Below are 14,789 nucleotides of genomic sequence, written 5' to 3' on the forward strand. Positions count from 1 at the left end.
TGTCATTAGATCTTCAGTGTTGTACATAGTTTAAAACGTGACCAGCATAATGGTACTAGCAATGTTTCTCTTCAGAGTGAATTAAGTAAATATTCAGCCTTTCAATATCCATGATAATTTCTCCTGTTATTTACAAGGGACACCCATTGTTGCCATTAAAAGAGAATATATGGATCCAAATGGCTTATGGATACAATGTCAGCCTCTCAAGGTTTCTCACACTCGACCTGCTCTAGGAATGTTACTTTTTCCAGAGTGCATATTAGGTATCTTTAGATGCCAAAACCAGTTCCCGGAGAGTCTCACAGCCAGAAAAAAGTAAAAAGTGCCCTTTGGCCTTTCACCATCAATCACCACCCCCATCCTCATGTTTTTCTTCTAAAACATATTGACTTATATTTAGCTTCCTCTGAAAAGAATGTCAAGCTTTTAATGCAGTTTGTTGTTTTATGCAAACCTTTACAACACGGTTTGCCCTTAGTTAGAGCGTGTCCATGCTGGGTGGTGAAAGCACTCTGTCCTTCATAAACTTCATGACAGCTTTTAAAATAATAGTGTTAGAATAAATTTCAAAGTGTGGCCTTAGTAGTTTTCTCTAAGAGCTCTGACAGGTAAGAAGTAGCAGGGTTTGCTGTAATCTTTTACAGCCTTATATTCTTGCATACAGCCTTATATTCTTGTCATAAGCTGCCTGTGAAGACTTCATAAAAGAGCAGTATTTTTCCACTCCTATTACAGGAGCAGTAGCCTCTGGCTGAAAGCAAGGTGGAGAATGATGAGAGTACAGTTTGGATTTACCATGGCTAAATTCAGCAGTGCCTGTTTAAGGGATATTTAAGTTTTTTATTAGGTCATTCTGGATGTGTATGAATTTTTTTGATTGTTTTTGTAATAGTTGCTGTCTCCAAATGCTCAGAATAATTCTGCTTTGCTTACCTAAAGTGGAATCTTGCTTGTGAAGTTGTTGCAGTCTTAGCCTGGCCTGAATCTGGAATCCATATTGGCATACTTAATGGAAAATATCTCAGGGCTTAAATAACTAAGCTGTAAAGATTTTCCTTCTTGTTACTCATCCTCCCACCCCACCCCCCCCCCAAAAAAAAAAAAAAAAAAAAAAAAAAAAAAAAAAAAAAGAGAGAGAGAGAGCAAGACATTGGTAGAGTTATGCTGTATTTTATTTCCATGGATATTCTGGTGCCCAAGCTGTTGTTTCATGTGATGAGGGGACCTCTGTTATGTGGCTGGCTCAAACACTCAAAAGTAGATGTGCCTCCCAGGGGTGCAGACCTTCTGGCACAGGTGATACAAGCCAGATGAATCAGCAGCTTCAACTCCAGCTCGGCCACAGAACTGAAATGAAGTCTCTGTGCATCAGCCACCAGTTTGTCATGGCACAGCCTTGGCAGAAAGACTGTGTTCTGTATGGGGGGCCCAGCCCAGTTGTGGGGGTCATCTTGCTCAGCCTTTTGGACCAAATGATCATCAAAATCAGTTTTAAGACAGGCTTCAGACATCTTACTGAAGGAAGGGAATTGGTTTTGATGTTGGTTTGTTTGATTTTTGGTGGTATGGTGTTTTGTTTGGCTGGGGTTGTTTGTTTTTAATTAGGAAATCAAACCAGGTTGGCCTTGTGAATCTCTGTCCTGCCTTAATCAGGTCAACACGTGAGACTTGGAATGGCACTAAGGTTCTGGACTGCTGGCAAGTAGTCTGCACCAAGAAGAAAGTGTTTTCCAGAAGCATTGTCTCTCCCATGACCCAATCAAATTCTAATTTTATTGCAAAGTACCTGCAGTATAGCTTTGAGGGCTGGTTCCTGTAAAACTGTCAGACTCAGCTGAGCTTAGCATAATGCAAACTTTTGTCTGCAATCCTGTTCCCTGACCCTGCAAAAACTGTATCTAGGGCTAGGAGAAGAGTATGACTTGTCCTGTCTTTAGTATATTCATTCTTGGAATACTCCTGTAGCTATTCCAGTGTACTGCTGAATCTCTAATACAGAGCTGGGCAACTGATCACCAAAGAAATGTGTGAGAGAGGTAAACCTCAAGCCAAAGACAATCTCCTGGGTGTGGGGGTGGCAGTCTCTCTTTGCCAGTCCTCACGGCTCTTGCCAAACCTGCCAGTGGCAAGCAGTGATTTAAAAATGCTCACTTCTGGAAAGCCCCACTCACAGCCCTGCTGAACAGCAGTTCAAAGATTGTTTTCATGCTTAGCATGTTTCACTCCTGCCTCTTCAGAGATCATGTTAATATTATCACCTCTCATCAAACATTAATCTGCACATCATTTGCCAGTTGAAGCATGAGTAGGTTGCACAGATTTATTCAGCAAGCAGCAATTGCTGCCTAGACTCTGTGGTCTAGTTGTTAACAGCTGGCTGTTTGGGTTGTGTTTTTCTTAAGTGGAGAGCCTATTTATAGGCAGCAGAACACATGCACATCTTTGTCTGTGCTACTGCAGATCCTGGGTAATCTCTGGTACAAAAGCCTAGTCTACCAGCTAGCATAATGTGTACTAAAATCAGCGTGGGAGAGTGTTGGGTTTTGTTGCATTTTTTCCTCTTTCTATCACAATCTTGAAGCTTTGGAGCAGACAGAGAGCACAGGGCCAGGCTGCTTGCCTGAAAAGTGGGGGCAAATGTTTCCCAGGATACAAAGGAAGCAATCTATGGTGGTGGTGTCTGACACAAAATGTCATTAAAAATATTCTTGTGGCAAAGGATCTGATTTTAAACAAGGTATTTAATGTGTGCATGTGCATCACACCCCATTCTTTACCCAGAGGAAGGCAAAGTTAGCTTTTGTTTGCTTCCTGAAAATTAGATGGCAGGCAAGGTATCTGTGGTGACAGGAGCCTGGGAGCTGTCATTCCTTCTCAAGGGCTGGAGGAGAAGAGGGTGTTGGCTAACACCCAGCAGAGGAAAACCTATCTGTGTCTGCACACTTGACACCATCACTGAGATGGGCAGTATGGCGTGGTGCCCCTGAGCACCCAGGAGTTTGTCTGGGGCACTCTGCTATTCAGAGGTGCTGCTTGCCCAAGTCACTCTTTGTGCTGAAAATGAAACACTGTGATTCTAGCAGCGCACTCAGTGAACTGCTGATTACAAATCCGAAAACAAAGTTAAAGAGAAAAATGAGCATAGCATAATTTAATATCATGCTAAATAGTTTTTGTTTTTTTCCTTGGTTGCTTTAGTCTCCCCACTATGAAGTGTTATGGCACAGAATGGGAAACAGGATTTCTCCCTGCCACATGCTTCTGCCCGAGTTCACGAACCTCTGGGCTGCTTTTCTCTCCATTTGTTCAAGAAGGATTTCCCATTATCTTGCACATCATTCTTTCATCTTTTTGCAGTGTTCTCTTCTTAACTCATACTTGTTTGCTTCATATGTAGGAAGTCATACTTCAATTCCATCACAGCAATTATTCTATCTGGGTGGGAGAAAAAAAATCCACCAGCTGCTGTTCTGTATTGTGAAGAACACAGAACAACCACCTGGTTTGTCCTTTCTTTCTCTCCCAGTCCCTTGTCACATGAGGGTTTGGAAATAGTTTCACTCGGTGCCTGTGAAGCAGGAGAATGAAGAATTCTGCAGGGCACTGGAGCGAGCACAAGCACAGACTGGACTCCAGTTAGAATGATGAGTGTGCAATCCAGACCGTGCACTTACTTCTCAGAGCACGGTCCTTGAGTGAGCAGCCTCAGAGACGTGTATGAACTTTTAAATTGTTTCAGTCACTGACCTATTTGTACCTCTGCTCAGGGGGGAGGTACTTTGGTAAGTACAACAAGCATCTGTCTGCGTTTCATATTCAGGCACACAGGCATAAATACTGATGCACTAATTCAAATATATATGAGTAGCATGCATGAGACCCAAGGATTTGTTTATAGGATTGCAGTACAGCATCCCCTGAGCATCACCTATGAGGAATACCGGAATGCGCTGGTGGTGTGTTCTACCCTGACTGGCAATCCACTCCTAGCCAAGGATGCAAATGGATAGGCTCCAGTGCTTTCTGCAAGGCGCTGTGCCAGCGTGGTACAGATGATGGGTAAGAGCTGAACAGATACTTAACATCTCTGTGTATATCTTCCCCATTCTGTCACAAGAGTACCTTGTATAAATAAATAAAAGAGATGCTGTTAAGTCATGCCAGTCAAAAAAAGTCTGAAGACAGACTCTGGCTGCCTGCCCGGTTGTGCTAGGTTTTCTAGGCTATGAAGCATGTACTTGTGTCTGAGAAAGTATTTAGCTGGTGATCCATGGACTTCTGGAGACCTGGATTTCTGATTTCTGAAGGAGATGCTAAAAATAAATAAGAGAAGAAAGACTCTTGTAATGGGACTTCAATCTACTCTGCAGGAATCAGCACCTCTGTTAAAAATGCTGAGGTCTCTTAGGCTGTAAGAAGTTGACACCTATTTTCTCATTTACAGAAAACTTCAGAAATGCTGTAGGGCACTTGATGCCAAGATAGCTCTGCCTGTTCTCTGTCACACTGACATTGTTGGGACTTTGGTTAGTAAATCTGCAGGGTCCCACTGTCAGTTAGACTTGGATTTGGTGTTTGGGGTTTTTTGGAGGGGTGTGTGTGTTCCTTTCTCTCCAGGTAAGGTCACTATTTCTTCAGTTAAGTGACTTCCTGTGGTTGGGATTCAGAAATCCGAAATTTTTGTATTACTTTATTCTGCTGTCCTTGACTCTCCTTTTAGGAAGTTGGTGTCTCTGAACCACCTCTAGAATAACTGGAGGGCAGACGTTCTGTGAAGCTTGTGCTTATTTAAACAGTAAATTAAATTGCAGGGAAGCTGTACTCGCTCACGGATATGATGATTATGATCTTAAAATGGTACTTATAGGCCCACGCCTCCTGCCCCATGGGAGTCCTTAATGGAAAGCAAGGAGCTGTAACATCACTGACCCTGTGCGGTGTGACCTTGGGATGTGTGGGGGAAACACCAACCTGCTGCAACCTTCCCACACTCCAGCATGGAGGGCTTCAATGAAAAAGGCAAACGGTACTAAATTTTGATGAGGAGCATGCACAGGCAAGTGTGGGAATGTTTCTAGAACAGAAGCAAGCACCTGCTGGCTTTCAAATGTTAGTAACTTTTAAATCAAAGTGAGAAATGAGCCCAAGCTGAATTTCAATTATTGTAAGATATAAATTAGAGTTGAAGCTTCAGATTAAAATGTTCAATTTTGACTACGTAGTTTTGACTTTGCTACGCGAGCTTTCCTTGTGTTTTGATATTGTCAAAATCACTTTACAACAATGGGTCCCAGTAGATTATAGTAACACCTTGTAATATTTTAGTTTGTTAAATTAAAGGTTTATAGCAGCAGGCTATGGTTTGAAAATCACACACGAGTCTGGGAGTGGGGAGAAGGAACTGGGCCGTTGGTTCCCAATGAGAAAGGACGGGCAGGGGAGTAGGGTGTTGTGGTGTGTCTTATTGTCACGTTTGGTGCCAGCCTCTGACTGGGAGCACAAGCTCAGGACAGCACAAATCCTGCTGGGGCTACAGCTGCAGCCTAAAAAACAAATTAATTCCCCCTTTCCGGGTGGGACGTGAAGCCATCCCAGGCTTGCCTCTATGCATTCCTACGCAGCATCTTCCCCTTGTCTGTTCGTCTGCCCTCACAGCCCGTTCTGCTTCTCTTCCCTTCTGACCACCTCTATTCGTCCTCGTCGGGGCTCGGACTCGGCACAGAGACGCCTCTAAGGCCGGCTGTGATCTCCCCTTCCCCTCCGCCGTGGTTCGGGGGGAGGAGAAGAGGGGGGCGCGGGGCTGAGTTCACGGGGTCTTTTGCTCTTTGACCTTTTTCTCGCCAGGGGCTGCCCTTGTGCCGCGGTCGGCGGGTTTATGCTGGGAGTCACTGCGGCCTCCCCGCCTCAGCCGCTCCGGCCCCGCTCGTGCCTTATCGCGGGGCGCGTCCCGCGCTGCGACCGTTGGGCGCTGTAGGGTGCCACCGCGGCCGCTGCGCTTGTGCCAACGGCGTGTGAAAGGCTCCTGTGCACAAGCCTTGCGTGCCCGCGTCGCGCGCTGCCGCACGTGCCTTGTCGCGCGCCGGTGTCTCGCGCAGGTGCGCGCGCCCAGTCACGTGCCCGCGTCTCGCGCATGTGCACGTGCCCTGTCCCGCGCTCTGTCACGTGCCCATGTCTCGTGCAGGGGCCTCGTGCTCTGTCCCGTGCCTTGTCGCGCGCCGGTGTCTCGCGCAGGTGCGCGCGCCCAGTCACGTGCCCGCGTCTCGCGCACGGGCCTCGTGCTCTGTCCCGTGCCCTGTCGCGCGGCGGGTCTCGTGCCTTGTCGCGTGCTACGTCTCGCTCAGGTGCGCGTGCCTTGTCGCGTGCTCGGTCTCGTGCCGATGCTCGTGCCTTGTCGCGCGCCGGGTCTCGCGGCCGGTCGCGTGCCCTCCGCTCCACGGGTCTCGCTCGCGATCCTGCCGGTGCCGGATGCGGCCGCCAGGGGGCGCGCAGCTCCCGCCGCCCACCCGGGGCCGCCCCGCGCGACGCAGGCCGCGGCTCTGAGGGGTTCAGGGGGCTCGGGGGTTGTGCGCGCTCCTGGCACAGCAGCAGGCACATCCAGTGCAATGTAATTCTAGGTTAAGACTAATTCCCCCCCCCCAAAAAAAAATTTTTTTTTTTAAGCTACTTTAACCTTTTCCCTACGCCCTCGGCACGGCAGCGGGAAGCAGCGCCCCGTGTGTCATCCCCTGTTCGTCGGTGGCCCCGAGCCCCCCGTGCGCTGCCGCTCGGGCCACGGGCGCGGGGGACAAACAGCGGCGGGAGGGGGCGCGAGCGGAACGGGCGGGTTCGGCCGCGGCGCTGGATCGGGGCGGTGCGGGGCCGGGCGGCGATCGGCTGCTGGACGGCTGCGAGATGCGGAGCGCCGCTGAAAGGCAAGCCTGGAGTGCCCTTCAGGAGGTCAACCTGTACGTCACCAGCTTTTAGGCAGGATCTGCACTTAAACTCTCTTGACAGATGAGTTTCTAACTTAAGCCACTCCAACGAGTAGGATACCACGATCTCCTGGGTTCTACTGTGTGATTATACCTAGAGTTGGAAAGGCTCTCTTCATAATACTTAACTCGATCTTCTCTACTGAAAATTGTATTTGTGGTAATATCTGTACAAAGGGTCATGTGCAATCTTTTAGTGTCTAAAAGCTTAGCTTTTTACACTTTGGAAACCTATTACCTTCTCTCATTTCTTCCTTCTTTGACTAAACAAACAAGTATTTTAATGTTTCCTCTTCATTAATGTTTTCCCGACCCTTTCAGCCTTTATGACCCTCTCTGTATTCCTTCCCATTTAGTCACACGTTCCACAGTTTGCCACACCGAAGTGAATGCAGGCATCAGGTAGTTGCTGACATAACGTGTAGTGATCACATCTACTCGAGTGCCTACAGTGTGCACTTATGAAAACTTTGGAAGCACTTCTACATTTAATGTAGTGTAGGGTTTGTTTTTTTTTCCCAGGCTGGAATCCTTACAACAGTGTTTTATGTTGGAGGGAAAAAAAGCTGAGCTTTTATCCCTAGACAAAGCCTCTTCCTCAATCACCTGATTTCAAGTAACTAATGAAATTAAAGTGAATCTCTGTCCTCCATGTGCCATGAAGGGCCTGGACAGGGCTGTTTCTGTTAAGTTAGTCTCTAGCATGTTAAAAAGGAAATTCTGGATTCCACACACCCCCCCCCCCCCCCCCCCCCCCCCCCCCCGCATTAATGAAAGTTTCAGCAAGATTTCTCACAGCAAAAGTTATAATACTGATATAACAAAGTTTTTTTATATATATATATATATATATATATAAAAACACGTAACATATGCTTATATATATATATAAACATATTGCATATATTATAACAGAGTTATTACTTTGATATGCTTCTTTGAAATTCACTTTGCAAGTAAGCAGTGTGAGCCTTGGGTCCCCATGGGTTGCTCCTGGTTGTTCCTCCACTCTCCAGACTGAGGATTCAGAATGCCTCTTAGAGATCCTTCAGTCTATTCCATTGATCATGTCTCTCACAAAGCAGAAGCATCCATATGTTGTGAGGGGAACTAAATTCCCTCACTCAGGGTCAATGGATGTCAAGTTGGCCTGTCTGCCTTGAAGGTCAACCTTGTCTTGCACATGGGTAGTGGGGAGGGTGTTAACTGGGTTGTAACTGCACTTAAGGGTGCTCTGGTAAGTGATTTCTGCTCTTTTGGGGCCGAATGCGCAGTCTGTGTAAATGCATGAGTGCTGAGAAGGGGAGGCTGCCAGCTACGAATGATCTGTCACTCGTTGGTTCCTCCTGCTCTTGGCTGCCCTGCCCACTCGTTCTCTGTGGGAGGGTGGACCTGGTTTTCTAGCTGGGCTTCAGCTCAGGCAGAGCCCCTTGTTCCCTGGGGAACTCCTAAGGATGTGCGATAGGGAAGGACATTGGCACTAGACTGTTGTTGAAGCCGGAGGGGATGGGAAGACAATTTGCATCCGCCTTTTCAACCTCCCAGGCCGGGCTAAACATTTCCTGGGGGCAGCTAAAAATGTGCTTGCTGATCTGTCCCCTGAGTGCATAATGGGAATTCCCCCCCAGTTCTGTGGCTGCCAGAGCTCTGCAGCAGGTGCAGCACAAAGCAATGCTCACAGTCGGCCACGCGTTGCCTCTATGTGCATGGAAGGGCTCGCACAGGAACGTGCACGCAACCCGTAACCGTGCTTTCTCTCTGGGTCCCCTGCTGGGATTTTGTGCTGCTTTGGCCACCTCTGCCGCCCCTCTGCATCGGGCCTGAGCTGGTCCTGCCCTGGAGGGCGCTAGCAGCATCTGTGATCACTCTGAGCTCTGTGTCCAGGATGCCCTTTGGACGGCTGGTGATTCACATGCAGAGTTAAGGCGCTTGCCCTAAAGCGGGTTGGAAGTGTCTCCATACATCTTTCTGGGAATTTTGTTTAGCACGTCCTTTTCCTACATGCTGAGCCTTACCTTGATGTTTGTAGCCTCCCAGATGTTCAGATGATATTTTTTTTTTCCCCTGTGGTATGTTGCTGTGTAACCCAGCAGGCACGATGCTTGATCTGCTTCCTCTGCAGCTTAAAAAAAATCTCTTGTCTTTTTAGACATTCTGAGTAGCAACATATCTGCCTGTTATATTCTCTCACTGCTTATACCTTGTGCTTTACTTTGGGTTTCAGTGTCTTATTTTAGCAAGCATAGATGCTGCAATGAGAAAATGGCTTGTTACTATCCTTGGATTTTATTCTGACACTGCAGCTGGTTGATTTGGTTTGTTTGTTTGTTGTTTTTTTTTTTTTTACTTAAGGAAAGAGGCTGGAACTTGCCCCTTAAAGGTGCTGCTTCAGAGTGACAGTGCTGTGCAGGGGAAGAGTGGGGATGAAATAACAAAAAAGAATGGATGCTGGATGGTTCCCTACGAGAATTGTTTCCTGATAATGTCAGGCTCACTTTTGACCTGAATGTGTTCCTCAACCACAACATCATAGTAAGTAATCAAGAGGGATAAGAAAGATAAAAATACGTGTATATGAGGCAGGTAAGGGGGGTGGTTTCTGAGGCTCCAACTTTCCAGTTTTCCTGTTAGCTCTCTGAAGTGTGAACTCTAAAACTCAGTTTGTTCAAATTTGTGGAAATCTGCAAACCAGAATGGTTTGTGTTGGAAGGGGACCTTAAAGATCATCTCATTCCAGCCCTGCTGCCATGGACAGGGACACCTCTCACTAGACCAGGCTGCTCACATCCCCATCCAGCTTGGTCTTGAATACTGCCAGGAATGGGGCATCCCCATCTTTTCTGGGCAACCTGTTCCAGTGCCTCACCACCCTCACAGTAATGAATTATGTGATTAAGGAAAGATATGAGACCTTGTACAGTTATTAAGCTAACTAATTATATAAGATATGGTGTGGATATTAATACAGCGTGAATAGAGCAACAAAATCTCTTTGAGTTGTTTCAGAGAAAAATCCTCAACTTTACCAATCCTGTAGAGATTCTTGGTGTACACAATTAATGGCTTAGAACGCTTTCCAATAATTGAATGAACTAAATAGTGTGTTTTATTTTCCCAAATGTGCAACTCTCCCCTCTGATCTGTGCAAAAGATAACGTGAACCCGATGGTTAAATGAAGTACCTTACATGATCTCCTCGTTTGAGATGACAGTAAAACACAGAAATATTTTCAGCTTGTTTCGCCACAGAATGCACTTGAACCACAGAGCTGCTTAGTGAATGACAGATTAAAAGATGTCTACTGAAGAGAAGTTATCTGACTGTGTGTATGTCTATGTACATTGCAAATTTTGAGATTAAGCTGCTGGGTTGTGATGATGAACAATCGTTGGCTGCAGTTGTATGTGCTCAGCTTGTGATTGTTTTGCACAAAAATATGGACAGCATGTAACGTACCTATTGTTATTTACTTTTTAAAAGGTGATGTCTGATTAGCTGACTTAATTATTTTGTGTCTGTTGAAAGCAACAATAAGGCTTCCAATGTATTGCCTTTGGGGTTTTTTCGGTACTCATTACAATGTTTCCTGGCACTCATCAACACTTCTAAATTACTGGGAAGAGTGTAATTAATCATTCACTTCCTTATGCTTCCTACTAGACAAACACAGATCATTGCAGGCAAGTTGAAGTAAGCCATTTCAGGTTTTTCAAAACATGCTGCAGCTCGTGGAAATCTTGGGGTAAGCACTGCTTCAAACATTCTATCAACAGATTATAGCACAAAAGGTAACTCAGTGCCTGATTGTAACAGGATCTGATGACAAACAGTTTATGAGTTGTCTTTGAGAAAGGATTTCTCTGTCACTAAGTCAATAAAAAATCAAGGAAGAAGTTTATGGGATTTGAGTCCAGCCCAAGTGCATCTCAAAGCAACTCAAGAAAATAGAGTTCAAGTGTTAGAAGCCCCAAAATTTGAGCCAAACCTTGTCAGCTGATAGTTCTTTTGCTGGGATTTATTTAGGTCTGATGTATTAAATCAGAAGTCATATACGTTAAAGTTTTGTTTAGGCCAAAAAGGAAAAGTAAACCAAGTAGACAAGTTCAGACTACAAAGATCAGAGTTTTTATCTTTATTCTGCAAATATGGAACATTTGGAAAGCATTGCGTAAACGGAACTTATGCCAAGTTTTCTGAAATAGTTACCATCTGATTTGTCTGCATGATATTTACTTGGTAGAAATGCATATTGCTCTGTTTTTGGAAGTGAGAGCTTACCCATGATCTGCAACCTGTAGAGACAGAAAGTACATTCTTGAATGGTTTGTCAGCAAAAGTTTAAATCTGCTGCTGTCCCTACCCACCCAAGCTGCTTCACAAACTCACATCACCTCTGGAATGAAAGCACTCGTAGCACTCGGAGAGCAGCAGCCAAATGTGTATAATGCGCTGCCCCGTGAGGAGGGGAGGGAACAAGCTGGCCAAGAGCTGAGTACAAGTATGTAGCCCAATTTCTTCTGAAAGAATGAAACAATCCTTTTATGTCCTTGTAGGAAAACAACAGCTTTCTGTTCTCTCCCTGCAGGCTCCTTTTCTAGAAAACTGTTCTTCAAAAGAGCGGAGTGCAGCAGCATGCTTCAGCCTCCAGGATTCACACCACTAGCTTTAGGAAGTACAACTACTTTTGAGTTATTGCTTAGAGAAATGATAATAATAAAAGCTGACTAGATTTAAAAAAAAAAAAAAAAAGGACCTTTGAGCACTGTCATGTAACTGCTGATAACAATGATTATTATGTTTATCTTGCCAGTTTTAACCATGTTGTCAATTGCCACATTTCACCCTAGATTCTGGTCTCTAAGAAATCCATGCTAAAATGAACATTTGTTTCAGCAAAGGCTCCCAGCTGAATGCAAGCCACAAGGGGTTTCTTTTAAGTTGGATATGAGTGGGTTTGGTTTTGTTTTTTTTCCTCCTCCCTTCCTCTGAAGGAGAGAAGACAAGTTCTGGAAGCTTAGTTGCTGGTCTAAAACATGAATAGCATGAAGTCTCTTCAGTGTTTCTGTGTTAAATGCTGCTTCAGAGCCATTGCTACTTAAGGGATTTAGTTGCTGAATGCTTACCTAAGACCTGTGTTCCCACTTAAACATAAAAATTGACCTTTCCAGGTATGAAATATATCAAGAGCTTTGTTTCGTTTGTTTATTTTGGTTTTTGTCTGATTAGTCTTACTGTATTAATGCTTATGATACAATTTCTTTATGTTTTGGAGGGGTAAAACCTGCCATAGCAATGGAAGTAAAAGCAATCAGATAAAGGAGAGTGTCTGTCCTTGCCTGCTGACTGTGGGAAGTGTTTGAGCCTGTTTCAGGCTACGGTGCTTGCACTCAGCTTGTTGAAGACACTTGGCCAAAGACCATCCCACACCTGCACTGTGAAGGCCACAAAGGCTTGCCAGGGAATGATGGGACGCATAGTTGCCTTGTTTAGTCCTTTTGTAGCCCAAGTACGTTATCTTCCTTAACCTGCCCCTTTAGAGTTGAATCTTGTTCCTTTATATACCTGATAGTAAAGGAACTTCAGTGTTTTAAGCACTGCAAGAGTCCTAGAAGTAGATTTGAGTGGATCTCCATATGAGGGAATTACAAGGACTGGGTCCTATGGGCTTTTAAAAAGGAAAGGAAAAAAAAGGGGGAATGTACTTACTACACTGGCAACGATTCCAGTCCCTGGAGGAGTGACTATTGCGTGAGTGCTGCCTATCGGAGAAAGTGAGTTTGTAATCTGTTTGTAGTGTCAAATTCCATGCTTGGCTCATTACATACCTCAGTCTGAGTTAATTATAGAGTTTGGGATTGGGGGTGAGGAGAAAGACAGGAGTGAAAGCCTCTCTCAGAAAACCTGATTCAAAGGAAAGCAGAGTGCATTTTTTTTTCTTCTGTCTGACGCTTCAGCTGCCAAGAGCGCCGCGCCCTTACTCACACAGGCAGTGCCGTCCCTGGAAGGTCTTGTCATAAGAACCCTGTGAAGCAACCTATTGTTGGGTGCTGTTCTGAGCTGGGTACCCCTCAGGGTTATAAACACCTCCAAGATGTTCCGGCATTACTTATTTTCAGATCACCCTCATATTGATGCATTCCCATGCATGTTTTCTGTTTGTGACCTATTTTTTGATGCATTTCACATCTGCTTTAGCAGCTCTTTGACAACCAGAAAATAGGGCTGTTTACTGAGTTCACAGCTGCTGCTAATATCCGTGCAACTAGCCAGAACTGACTGTTTTCTTGGTTAGCTCATCGTGTTGAATGAACCTCTCTGCAGGGTTTGTTGCAAGTTTGTTTCAACTGGAATGCTATCAAAAGTTTCCACACATTTGTGAAATTCTCGTACTTCAGCCTTCCTAGAAACCCAGAAACATATGCACCCTCACTAATTGCAGTGACTGTCTTTGGTTTCCCATGGCTTAACTGCATCAGCTTTTCACAGATAGTGAAAACAGCCTGTTGTAAATGGGATGAAATTCCTGCTGTCATTAGTTAACACTAATACTACTGACAGCTTTGCACTTGAACCAAGTCTTTAAGGAAATGAGTCTTCTCATCTAGTTTAAGGAACTATTACCTATCAGCTCACATTGCAGTGTTTCATTATGGTAACTCAATTACCTTATTTTTCACTTTTTTTTTTTTTTTTTTTTTTTTTTTTTTTTTTTTTTTTTTTTTTTTGTATACAGATGATGATTGAAGAGGGACAGAAATGTAAATTAATCCTGCAGCACTTCCTTGTATCACCTTCAGCGAGCGGCTTGCTCAGGGTGCGGCATCTCTCAATGAGGCTGCATTCTGTAAGGCTGAATTCCTACCTGTGCTGTCATCTGAGTGCCTCTGGGCTGTTTGCGGTTTGCTGCTCTTGCAGTTCATTACACTGTGAGTTAGTTACTTTCAGGGCACTCGTTCCCACCAAAGAAACATGTTGATGGACCTTTGTGGTGTAGGTGCAAGAAGTCACAGCTGCGTGCGGAATGGGCAGTTTGGTTTTGTTGTTGTTTGGTTTGTGCTTCAGCATTGATTAATAGCACAATATGGCTGGCAGCTGGTGTGTGTGCTTCTGGAAGTGAACAGAGGTCCTAGTCAGTCTCCATGAAACAATTAAGCTGGGGACACATTTCTTCAGTTCCAGCTGTTTGAGCCCCTGCCTGAGTCTGCCCTTCCTGATTTTATAATACTGTTCAGCACTGTTATTGATCATCTCCCAAGTGCTTATGCTTTTAGTAATTGTGTTTCCTAAGCCACATCGTGGATCTCAACTTTCAAGACTTTCTATGTCCTTGTGAGGTAAACGTTACCAGGTTAGCTGTGATCTGAATTACAGATGTGGATATAGAGGCAAAAATGATACAAAAGATCTGCCAAAGTCATTTCAGTGCATCAGAGACAAAATTAAGCAAAAAGATTTCTGACTCCCACCTGTGTCCTACTCTTCCAAGCAATTTTCATGCTTCATTCAATTTTGGAACTTCTGCTGTCACGGTCTCTCACAGGTAGCTTTCATTTCTTAATGGTTTTGAAGATTGATTTTCACCACTCCCACCCCTGGTTCATTTCCACTTGTTAATGAAGTATATTTTGAATTTTCTTTGGTCCATTGTGAAGATCCTGATAGTGATTCTAAAGTACTTTCTGATCCCTACCTGCTGCATCTTAGACAATGACAGAAAATGTGGTGACCATCTTCTACTCACATTTTACCAGCTGCAGCCAACAGGAAATACCAGACCATTTGTTTGGGCTCCTCATAGATGGACTAAAATATTT

The 14,789-nt window shown here is 44.8% G+C and overlaps 1 long non-coding RNA gene across 2 annotated transcripts in view; it reads left to right on the plus strand.

Annotated features, from left to right (window-relative positions):
• LOC120756045 (uncharacterized) overlaps positions 1–12,268 on the plus strand; it is a 31,736-nt gene extending 19,468 nt beyond the window's left edge. For both annotated transcript variants that reach the window (XR_005701993.2, XR_005701995.2), the window contains 3 exons: positions 9,327–9,506; positions 10,636–10,717; positions 11,561–12,268. This is a non-coding gene — a long non-coding RNA (uncharacterized LOC120756045). The remainder of the gene's footprint in view (positions 1–9,326; positions 9,507–10,635; positions 10,718–11,560) is intronic.
• Positions 12,269–14,789: the final 2,521 nt, after the last annotated feature.

This window comes from Hirundo rustica, chromosome 1, assembly GCF_015227805.2.
Source record: "Hirundo rustica isolate bHirRus1 chromosome 1, bHirRus1.pri.v3, whole genome shotgun sequence".
Lineage (NCBI taxonomy): Eukaryota > Metazoa > Chordata > Aves > Passeriformes > Hirundinidae > Hirundo > Hirundo rustica.